The sequence below is a fragment of the Pelophylax lessonae genome (genome assembly GCF_965119305.1).
Source record: "Pelophylax lessonae genome assembly, chromosome: 3".
In the NCBI taxonomy this organism is placed as follows: domain Eukaryota; kingdom Metazoa; phylum Chordata; class Amphibia; order Anura; family Ranidae; genus Pelophylax; species Pelophylax lessonae.
In genome coordinates, this window is record NC_138770.1 from 187,605,270 (window position 1) to 187,617,772 (window position 12,503).

Genomic DNA, 12,503 nt, shown 5'->3' on the forward strand with positions numbered 1-12,503 from the left:
AACTTTTCCATCCAATTACTCAGTCTGAGGAAAAGATATAGCGTGGGAGTACTTTAAATCTGTCTAATGAAATCTTCTGATAGGAGGTTATATAAGATCATAACTGGTATGTAAAACTAAAAACGTATACATGCTGTAGGTAGACTCACATACAGCCTTATTAATTAAACAGTGCAAACAGCAAAGCACAAATAGCAGTAAACCATTGTGGCCAATCACAATTTACTTTATTAAAGTGAGACCAGTACCAAGATGGTGTATGATTGGTTGCTATTGCTATGCTTACTGCACTTAGCGTTTTACTTGTTGCAGTGTAGTATTCCATACCTCTATTTCATCGCTATCAAGGCATGAACAGATAATGCATGTGGCATTCTCATTACCAAGGTGTGCTTTCTTTTTTTATGATCAGAAATTTATTTTTTTATGACATTATCACACTGATGAGGCTAATTCAACATGGGAAAATTTGTTTAGGTACAAACAATACTACATTGGGTTATTGCTTCACAATGTGTTGAAGCAGTCAAAGAGTTAAAGTGATGTGAATTGAAAGACTTTAAAGGCACACGGCCCCTTCCAGTGTTAATGAAAGGTGCTGCCCCCTCCCCATGTAACACCAGGGTTCATCTGCATTTCTTCAGGGCCACACTGATCTTGACAGAAATGCAGTGCCTTTACTTCTTGTAAGCTGACAATGTTATCTTATTTATGTAAACTACATTCCCATCATTCCCTATGGTATGGAGATGAACAAAGGGAGACATGTTTGAAATCCATCCTGGATGACAACCATGGCTTCCTCCATAGATACATTAAAGGAATGAATGACAGGAAGTGTGTTATTCACAGGATTACCAGGGGATATTAGTAGAGAACAGCAGGAAAAAAAGAAAACTAACGCAGCCACTGTATTTCAGGGCTGATAAGCTACTATTGTATGTTTTTCATGTTTTTTTTTTATTATTCATTCATTTATTAATTTATTCATTCATTTATTTAAAACTATTCATGTTTTTTTTTTTTTTTAGTTCAGATACGTTTTAGGTAAAAACAAAAATGAACGATTATCCCCCATGTTCTGAGTGCTGCCAAGGCTTGCATCCCGGTGCTATGGAAGACGACTAGAGTACCGACTATAGGGGATTGAATGCGCAGGATGGAGGACGTGAACAGAATGGAGGACCTCACCCTCACGAGGCAGCATCGCAGGGAGCGGTACGATAGGATTTGGGGTTTCTGGAATGTCTTCGTGCTCTCTGACAAGGGCAGGTCTCTGATGTGCGGCTGATCTTCACCTCGGGAGTGCCCGTGGGTTTTGTCCATGCGGGGAGTTGTCCCTTCTGCCCCCCCCGTTCCCCCCCCCCGTCCCTATCCTTTCACCATCCTTCTTTGTCTTCTCTGTGTGTCACCCATTCTCGGGCTCTGTTCCCTTTTATCTTTTCCATTTTTTAGATAAAATTGGGGAGCGACGGCCGGAAACGGTTATTCTCTCTCCGTAATGCAGCTTCTTCATATGCTTGTATTAGTGCCTGGCTATCTGTGAATCGGGTTGGATGTGCCTGCACCTTCCCCGCCCTCGGGGATGGGTCCTATGATTTCGCCAGGACCTTCATTGATCTTCGATCTGCTGTTTTAGTATGTTTCTTCTTTCAATGATATGTTTGTTACATATGTCTGTATGGTACCTGTCACAGATTGTTTCTCGACTGTTGTTCCTTTTTCATAAATAAAATATTTGAAAAAAAAAAAACAAAAATGAAATTAAGAAAGTGGTAGTTAGTGGTAATTATAATAATAAAATAATAAAATGTAACAAAGTTTATTTTTAAACTAGATTCAGATTATGGGAGTATGATGTATGCCATACAAAACTTAATTGAAGAAACCAGATACAACCCCGAAAAGGTCCCCAGAAAAAAATTGAAAACAATCTTTGAAAATGCAATTAAAAAATATAAGTATATTTTATTTGTACAAAATCTTAAACTTCATATATACAGATACAATAAAATAACAATCATCTTCAAATTTGCAGAGAATGAATTTGAACAAGTAAAAACATGGATAACAATAATGGTGTAACACCCTTCAAGGTAGAGAAACACAGGGTGGGATTTACAATAATCCTTGTGGTGTACCATTTATCCTCTACATGTTTTCGCTGGCAAGAACACTCTTTCAGGAGGAGCATTTTCAGAATACTGTCTGTAATGAAACATATAACATGTAGTACATAATACAAAAGGAAAATAATATCAACAATATTGCAGGGGGAAGCCATATAATAAGCCTGATCTAACACAAAATAACCAACGAGGACCAGCATCTACGAGAGGCCGAGGTGGAAACGCCAACACACCATTATAATCAAGCCATCTGATAAGGGCAACAACATTGTCCTTATGACACATCATCAATAGCACCTTTAATCTTATCCATGTTTCTATTTGTTCAAATTCATTCTCTGTGTATATGAGATGATTGCCATTTTACTGTATCTGGATATATGAAGTTTTTGATTTTGTATTAATAAAATATACATTTTTTTATTTGCTTTTTCATGTTGCCCTGGGGTACCGGGATGGTTAATTTTTCCATTTTTTCTTGACCGTTTGGGGGTTGTCTCTGGTTTCTTTAATTGTCAATTTAGGGCGATGGTGGCCCTCTTTTCCTCCTTCTCTGTTCTGATTGGCTATTTGTAATAGAGACCTACCTTCTACATGCCATAAAAACTTAATTGATGTACATGGGAAATACCCTGTAAGTCCTGTTTCTCTTAAAAGCAACATTTATTAACTCCTATTTACCTTTAGCCTCAATCAGTGTGGACATAATGAAACAAGCTGATGTTTCTTCAGAACAGAGAAGATGGAGTTGGAGGAATTGAGCAGTCTTTTATGTGGAGGAGAATTGGGGAAAAGCTGCCTGAAGCAATAAACTGAAAAAATATGTTCTGGACCTGCTTATTAAACTAAGGAGTCACCAAAAAAAACCTGGTGAGTGTAAAACCTGGTAAGGAAGTTTTGAAAGCACTTTTTTAAATGTGGAGGAGGTATCTTGTTATCAGCACTTGGAGCACAGGAGTTTTACAAGTTCATATTTGAATTTATTGATTTTTCTGGTGAAGATCGCACTGAAATTGTAAACATTTTTCACTATATACACTTGGACACTATATTTTGTATTTTCCCAATACACATTGGGCTTTGAATACTTCGTGCTCATATATGTTCTTTAATTTTTTTTTTTTTTGTGAGAACATCACATAGGTATTATTATATAATTTTTGCTGTATACATCATGTATATACATGCTGTGTGTACAGCACAGAAATTTATGTAGCGAGGCACCTATTTATATAATTATTTTTACACTTGATGGTGATCCATTAAAGACAAAAAAAATCAAATGTGGTGACTATCAGCTTTAGTTTAAAAAAATAAGAGGTATATTTATTCCCTTAACACGTGGGATCATATATCATTGATTTCTGTTGTGCATCTAGAATGCAAGGCATTTTCTTGTTTGATACTGGCCTTGACTGTTTTAATATTAAAGAAAAACAGATTTGTGCTGATGCTTCTTTGTTACCCAAAAAAAAAGAGAAAGAGAGACAAATTCCCAGTGCAGATAAACAGCTGCATTTCCTGCAATTAGCAGCGATGAGGAAGGTCGTGATAACTTTGCACAGAGGAATGCAATACTTCATCACTGCTTTCCCTTGCCACACATACTTCAAGGTTAACCTTTTCTCTCCTAAACAAGCAGCCTTGATGGGGGTGTGGACACCTGTTGCAGCTGACGATATACAGGTTAAACTCCCACCTTGTTTCCCAGATTTTGTTTGTGTAGACAATAGCGCTTGCCCAGATTTGGCTGAAACAAAAAATGCAGGTTCTTCAAAAGTGGATAATAATGCCGAATAAACTTCTGCTATTTGTTTTATTTGTTAAAATATGTTCCTCAGTTGTGAAAGGGAATTTCCATGACTTTGTATTTCTATATAGTCAATGTTATTTTCTGTAGAAACGTGGTGGGTCCCTACCTTCTGTTACCCTTTTGTACAAGTCTTACTGGTGTGTTTCTTCAGCAAGTATTGGAGGTTGAAGAGCAAGTACAGCCAGAGCTGTAAACAGACTTCTGGGTGCATGACAAATTCAGTCTGAGCCACCCCACCAATTGTAGTCCCTTCTGAGCACCTACTAAGTTTTGGGTGCGGCAGGTAGGGTTGCCACCTCATCCCTTTAAACCAGGACACACATTAATTACACAGGTTCTGTGGCTGATTAAGGTGGTAATTAAACTCACTTAGTGCTTTATGTGCATTATATCCGCACAGCGGCAGGGTTAAGACTATTGAAGAGTCATTTGCAGTATGGCTGGGGACAAATTTGCAGTAGTTATGTTACAGTTCTTATTGCCTGCTCTGCTCTCATACATTATTGTTACCTTGCAAATTGCTTTAGTAAAGTTTAGAGCGGTTAAACATAAACTCTTGTTCCTATGCAACCAACTTCATATGGGTCAAAAGTGAGGAACTGCTTTAAATTTCACAAATCTGTAACCACTTCAAGTACATTGGGGGCTGGGTGAAAAAAGCCCACCAGTGCTCCATGTTTCTTATTGAAGTAAGTGGGTGCACACCAATGATGTCACTTGTACCAAATTATTATAGAGCCAGCACAGAAACACTGAGAGTCCCCACCTACAGGCTGACCATCTAACATGCTGCACCCTTACAGATTTAGTTATAGAGTCTCTACAAATAAGCCCTTAAGCCTAGTACACACGCAACGAATTTCCGCCGACCGGTCGTCCATCTTTTGTCCAGAGTGGTGTTTTGTTGGTTAGAATGTGCCTAGACTGCACAAGAATTTTCCCGCACGACAAAATTCTACTTCAGAAGTAATGTCATGTGTTGGTTTGCTTTCTTTGTGTTCTTCTCTGAGCATGCCCAGTCTTGCTCATAAGATTTTTCCCTGTCGAAATCTGTACTGACTGCACGAAAATCGGACGTGTTTTGACGGAGGACAAAAATTTTATAGCCTGCACACCAGAATTTTTTTCGGCCGAAAAGTCAGAGTCGGTTGTCGGAAGCATCATACTAACAAGCCGAAAATCGGCGGATCGGTCGTCGGACGAAAATTCCCGGCCGAATTTTGACGCGTGTGTACGAGGCTTTAGGGTGAAGCACATCAGCTAGGGGCAGTCTGTAGGTGGGGCTATTTGTAGGTGCGAACTCTCAGTGTGTCTGCGCTGGCTCAATAAAGATTTGATACGAGTGATGTCATTGGTGTGCAGCCGTTTACTTTAATTTACCCCTTGAGGGGTTTATTGAAGAACTCCAGTCAAAATTGAAGCAGGACTAAAGGCAGTTTATACTCATCTTTTCTTAAACCATACCTTATCGCCGCTGGCATCTTCTCCTTCTCGGGCTGGCTGCTGTAAACTGAGCTGCGCAGCTCAGTTTACATGCCGAGGGATGCTGCAAACAGGCAGGTAGGTGCATTTTATTGTCTCTTCTGCAATTTAAAAAACCCTGCCTACTTGCAGTGAACAACGTTAAAAAACTTAAGTCCCACTTTAAAACAAATGAATATCCCAATAAAAGATAAAATAAAAAGCCGTTTATGCTGCAATACTTACCTTCAATTTGCAACTTCCTCGATTTGCCCCCAGCCTGTGACTGGACAGCAAAGGAGAAGCAGCAAAGGGATGAACTCATCACATTGTCACTCCGCTTGCATTTAATACATTTTCTAATGTATTATTTTAGAGCTGCATCAATTTGTGCCTTTTATATCAGCCTAGTTTTAAGCTTTAAAGTGATATTAAAGGCTTTTTTTTTAATATTATTGTATATATACAAAAAAAAAATAAAAAATGGAATACTGCTCTGTGCAGTGGTGTTGCATAGAGCAGTCTCTTACCTCCTCTTTTGGAGACCCCCGCTGGTGCTCTCTGCTCCTTCTTCTTCTGAATGTCCCTCCAGCAAGTCATGTGCTCAGGGGGCACCTGTGTGCTCAGGGGGCATCGATGTGGGCACCGTCATGAGCAGGGCTTGGTGCATCCATAGACACACACAGTTAGCCCTGCCCCCAGCTCCCTCCTCACAGGATTTGACTGACAGGAGCAGGAGCCTATGGCTCTGTGAGACTAGTAAGAGGGAGCAGCAGTGTTGTCAGCTGGACAGCGCTGAATTTGTGAGAGATGCTAAGTAAGTATTTAAGGGTAGGGGGACTAGGACAGTTAGGGGCGTTTTCTACCTTAATGCAGAGAATGCGTTTTTATTTTTAAGTTTAATACCACTTTAATAACTTGTGAGATAGGACATAAGCTCCACAAAAAATATATTGTTTTCTGTGTGTTGTTGAAAAAGGGACTTGCAATGTGAAAAGGAGCAATACAGCATACCCACCGTGTAACACTGCAAAGCAGAAAAGCAGACCATGTTTATCTGTGGACCTGAGACTACATTAACACACCTACTGTATAAATATTTTAATGGCTTTATTTTTAACTGGAAAAGCCATGTAGAAGAAAGGGTTAAACAAGTAGAATAACTGTAGAGCAAATACAGTTTGATATGTGACACCAGTTGCAAAATGACATTGTTTATCCTCCACAGCCATCTGTAAAATGACCCAGCCAGAATGCACTAAGCCAGCATGGAGGAATGACCATACCACAAAACTAACAGAGGTAATAGACAAGACAACAAGAATACTAACAACCTAACTACTATGTACAGACTATGTTTATCCACTGGCTAGTGGAACACTATTTTAGTCCTGCCGGCAGTGGGGCCCTTGCGTTGGAGCACTATGAACAAAATGAGGGCCAAAGGCCAATCACCACTGGTGTCACCAGTTCTTGTTCCATGCAAAGGGGCCTCCCCCTCTAACCAGCCCTATGCATCTGTAAAAGGAAACTGGATCAGCTCTGGAACAGCAGCTCTGCATGTGGTCTGGGTTCTCTCAGGCTCATGCCTCCAGTTGTGGACATACAGTAATGTAGTAGCAAAAGCAGAATCCTCTGTACACAGTAGCACAGTACCCTCAGTGACCAGTGTCTTTCTGCCTGAGATCTCAGTAGCAAAATCTTCTGGCAACTTTCCTTCTGAAGTACAAGTTAGCAGCAGACAGTCTCTCTCTCCGCAGCAGCAGGCAGTCTCTAACAGCTCTGGTCTCAGCAACACATGGTCCAGCCGCTTTCAGCTGCAACCTTTAACAGTAGCAGACTTGGTCAGCACTTAGCTCTCTACACTGGCTGTCAGTTCAGTCTTGCAGCTCTAAGCTCCAGGCAGCAAAGTCTGAGCTCACACCCCCATAGCACCTCTTCCACCTGCAGGTCCTAGCTGAACTCTCCCTGTACCCCATGTCAGTCCCTGCTCTTCTCCCAAGCAGTGGGCAAGGCTAAATATGGCTGGTAGATATCCTCCTGGCCTCCACAGCCAATCGGATTTCTCCTTTTGCCTAGTTGGTAGGGGCGGATCCAGCCTCCTTTCTTCCTAAGCTATCCATCAACATAAAAGAAAAAAAGTGCCCATTATGATGTTTATTTTGTCAGCACTGGTTGGCTGAATTTACAGCCCGTATAATTAGGAACATGGATCTTAAAACATTTTTTATGCACTTAAACCGTAAACATGTTTTGCATCATGCCTCACTGTATATATTTTCTAAAACAAATAGTTTTTTAGCAATCTGTTGTAAAGTTTTTTTACAGGGAGATTCTGCAAGTAACAGCACTTACTGTTTCAGGGTGACAATTCTAAGCCACCTGCCCCCTTACAAGGCACCTTGTTCCGATGTTAAGAGATAAGAGTGTCTTATCCACATCCAGCCCCCGTAAAAGGATGTGTGGGTTTGTGGAGAGGACTTGTGCAAGCCCCCTTTAGAATAAGGGGACCCAGAGATATCTTTCCCCTCCCAGGGGAATGGGTCCAGGGCAACATTAGTACCCCTGACCCATAATAAACATTTTTTGCCTGTTTATTATGTATTCGGTCTGACCAGACTATCGAGGTTGAGCAACCCTCCCCACCCCCCCACACACACCTGTACTCAATCAGTGTCCACCATCAAGTGGATATAGGAGGAGTCCCCTGTAGTGCATTTGCACATCCTTCCCAGCAAGGAGTATTATCTCCAAGGGTTAGGCTGGATTCATCTCTTTTTCATGGATAGTGTAGGACCCACTGATAATGGGGTACTTTGACGCAGTAGTGGGCTTGAGCACGATATGGCCATATGGTGGGACCAAACCCCCATTTTTATTTATGGATTGTCTTCAGATTTGGTAGTTATTTCTTTTGCATTTGCACGCTATTCTTTTTTAATAAACATTAGTACCCCGTATTACCCATTCCCAGAAAGAATAAAATGTAAATAAACACGCTAACACCACAAATAAACACGCTAACACCACAAAAAAAAAAAAAAAAAAGAAGTGTAATTACATAAAAAGGGGAATGGGTCCAGGGCAACATTAGTACCCCGTATTACCCATTCCCAGAAAGAATAAAATGTAAATAAACACGCTAACACCACAAATAAACACGCTAACACCACAAAAAAAAAAGAAGTGTAATTACATAAAAATACTATTTAAAAAAATATAAAGTTCTCCAATGTCAACTCATCATCAATCACACTATCCAGCTGTCAGTTATAAGGAACCGCCACCTGACGATGTTTATCCACGATGACCCGCTGATGTTTTACTATTGCACTCCATTTGCTAAATGACAGCACATGATGTTCCCTGCCACCATGATGACCCATTGTGTCACAATATTTCCCCGCTTTACTCATCACTAAATCACAGATCCAAGAAACAGTTGGGGATCTTGGGTGATGTGATTCTACATCTTTACATTCTAGCAGCTGAGCATTTGGGTGGGAAAACTCGACAGTTAGGGCCAGTTGATTCAGGTAACAACAAACAGGCTGGGTGTGGGTCAAACTCATATTTGACCCACACCAAAATCCCATCCACACTGAGGGCTATATGCTGTCCCAAAAAAGTTGAGGAGTGTCCAAAACTGGTACTGTATATTACAGCTTGGATTCCTGGATTTACCTGTAATAAAAGAAGTGTGGAGAAAGGTATTTTTTTTTTTTTTTTACAACTCTGTGATCTTGGTGAGCGATCTGGTCATGTATGACTTGCCTTTATTTAATTTAGATCTAAGAACAATTACTAAAATATCATGCAAGCTTTGTCTTTAACATATTAATATGATTTTCAAAGTTGTTATTTATTTTTCCAAATCATTAAAAGAAGACCTGGAGATCCTGCTATAAAGGTCCTTGTTTAGGCACCTCTTATTTTGGGCTGACAGCTATTTTCCAATTGTGTCTCTGATTTGTCACTATCTCACATGAGTCACTGCTGTAGTCTACAACCAGCCATGCCCATACACATTGTGCAGGCATGGTTCACTGTTGTCACTATCAGGAACCCAGCCTAGAGCAATGGTGCTCAGCTGTCACTGGTGCGAATGCATGTAGACAGGAAGTGGCTGAAAGTCTCTTTAGATGTTCAGCAAAACTGTGATGCATAAAAAGAAAAATGAAAATGGTATTTGATGGAAAGCAAATCATAGCAGTTGTTTATGATACAGAGCACTTTATTTAATTAAATGCAGTCCAGTAAGGGTTTAGATATATTTTACAAAAGAAGTATCACTTATATTTAACAGTATCCAGTTCCAAATTGGATAAAATACATGTAGTATGCAGTATGTCTCATCTTCCTAGATGCGCTGTAAAAGCATGTTCAACGTTGGACAGGGCATCCCACCCCACTTTGCCACCTTTGCTAGCAAGCACCTATCTCCATCTCCCAGCATTTGCCCAATGCAAGCACTGGCACAAAGAATGCAGAAGGAGGTGAGGCAATGCCACCCTCTATTCCATCAGGAACTGAATACTGTAAAAAAAAAAAAAAGGGATACTTAATATTAATAGTTATGTCTTTTAAGAAATATGTAGGTAGCTATTTCTGAACTCCTGAAATAGCTTAAATGATGTCAAAATCAATGGCCTGGAACAAGCATGTAAGAAATGACCTGATCTGCATACTTGTTCTAGGTCAGTGGCTCAAGGTATTAAAGCTATATCAGTGGATCAATAAGGTTGGGAAATTTCAGTGCACTATCATTATTGTGATCAATTTTATTTGTGTTCTATTGATATTTTTTGTTCACGATAATGTTAGTATTAGGGGTTAGGTTTACTTTAACCCCTTCCTGTCCACAATCTGTAGATTAATACTTACATAGTAAGTAAGTTTGAATAAAGACAATAGTCCTTCTAGTTCAACCTGTGTGTGTGTCAGTGTCTATAATCACTTCCCAAAGCCCTGTTTGTTGTGTTCTTTAAAATGCACATCCAAGAGTCTCTTAACCGGTTGCCGACCGCCGCACGACTATTTACTGCGGCGGTCAGCCCCGGCCAGGCAGAGTGACGTAGATCTACGTCACTTGCCTGTCACTTCCTTGTGAGCCTATAGCGGGTGAGCACGCGCCCGCGGAGGCGCACGCCCCCCAGCGGCTCGTTCACAGGGAAGTCAGTGTGTGTGACCGGCGGAACCGATGTCCGCCGGTCACTCGCCGATCGTCGTTGCAGAGGGAGAAAGTCAGGCGGCTGATGTAAACAAGCCGCCTGTCATTCTCCCCTGTGTAGAAACAGTGATCATACGGTTCTACTATGTAGGACCGTTGATCACTGTTCCTACACTAGTAGCCACAGCCAATCACAGTAAAAAGCACGCCCCTAGGGACACACTTAACCCCTCCCTCCCCAATAAAGTTAACCCCTTCCCTGCCAGTGTCATTTTGCAGTAACAGTGCATATGTATAGCACTGATTACTGTAGTAATGTCACTGGTAACCTCAAAAGTGTCAAAAATGTCAGTCAAGGGTCCGATCTGTCCACCGCAATGTCTCAGTACCGCAAAAAAAATCGCAGATCGCCGCCATTACGCGTTAAAAAAACCCACCAAAAATGACAGAAATCTTTCCCTTAGTTAGTAAACGCAATAACTTTTGCGCAAACTAATCAAAATACGCTTTTTGCATTTTTTTTTACCAAACATATGTAGCAGAAAACAAATTGGCCAAAAATGTTAAAAATTTTTGATTTTTACATTTTTTTGGGGGGGAATTTCATATAAAAAAATTTGAAAAATATTGTTATTTTTGCAAAATTTATGCTCTTTTTTTGTTTATAGCGCAAAAAGTAAAAATCGCACAGGTGATCAAATACCACCAAAAGAAAGCTCTGTTTGTGGGAAAAAATTGACGTCAAATTTGTTTAGGTAAAGCGTCGCACGACCGCGCAATTGTCCGTTAAAGTCACGCAGTAAAGAATCGCAAAAAAAACCCTGGTCAGGAAGGGGGTAAAATCTTCCGGGGCTTAAGTGGTTAAAAATATCAATACTCCCCGCTGACACCATCAATTGTGGAAGAGAGTTCCACATCCTTATTGCCCTGACAATGAAAACCCCACTGTGCAGTTTAAGGTTAACTACTTCCTGCCCGCCTTATAGGCGATTGACGGCGGGAAGGTGGCTGCATTATCCTGACTGGACGTCATATGACAGCGGCCGGATAATGCGCTCTGCGCGCCCCCGGGGGGCGTGCAGAGCGGCGATCAGTGCTGTGGTGTGTCACTCTGACACACCGCATCTCCGATCTCGATAAAGAGCCTACTGACATAGGCTCTTTACCATGTTACCAGCTGTGTGCAATCACAGCTGGTCACATAGTACACAGGAAGAGCCGTTGATTGGCTTTCCTTAGTTCGTACCTGACAGGCATGAGAAGAGGAGAGGCGATCTGCGGCTCTCCTGACAGGGGGGGGTCTGCACTGGTAATCAGATCATTGATTACCAGTGCAGACCCTTGGGGGGGGGGTGCCTCTAGAACCACCTGTGATGCTCACCCATGACCCCAGGGATGCCCACCCATGACCCCAGGGATGCCCACCATGGCCACCAGGGATGGCAATCAGGGCTCAGGGAGCCTGCCAGTGCCCTCCCAATCAGTGCTGCCTGCCAGTGCCCTCCCCATCAGTGTTGCCTGGATTATAGTTTTGGCAGGATTATAGTTTTATCTCTGTAGTATATCCCCTTTTTAATGCATGCTAACATTCTACTGGCCTTGGTAGCTGCCACTTGACATTGCATGCTATTGCACAGCCCGTCATCTACTAGGACCCCCAGATCTTTCTCCATCCTTGATTACCCCAAAGGTTCTCCCCCTAGTGAGTAGTTTGTGTTCATGTTTTTAGCCCCCATGTGCATTACCCTATATTTCTCCACATTAAACCTCATTTTCCATGTAGTTGCCCACTCCTTTATTATGTTCACGTCTTTCTGTAAACTTTCTATATCCTAATGTGAAGTTATTGCCCTGCTAATTTTTTTGTCATCTGGAAATATTGAGATTGAGCTATTTGTCCCATCCTCTATATCATTTTATGAATTAATTA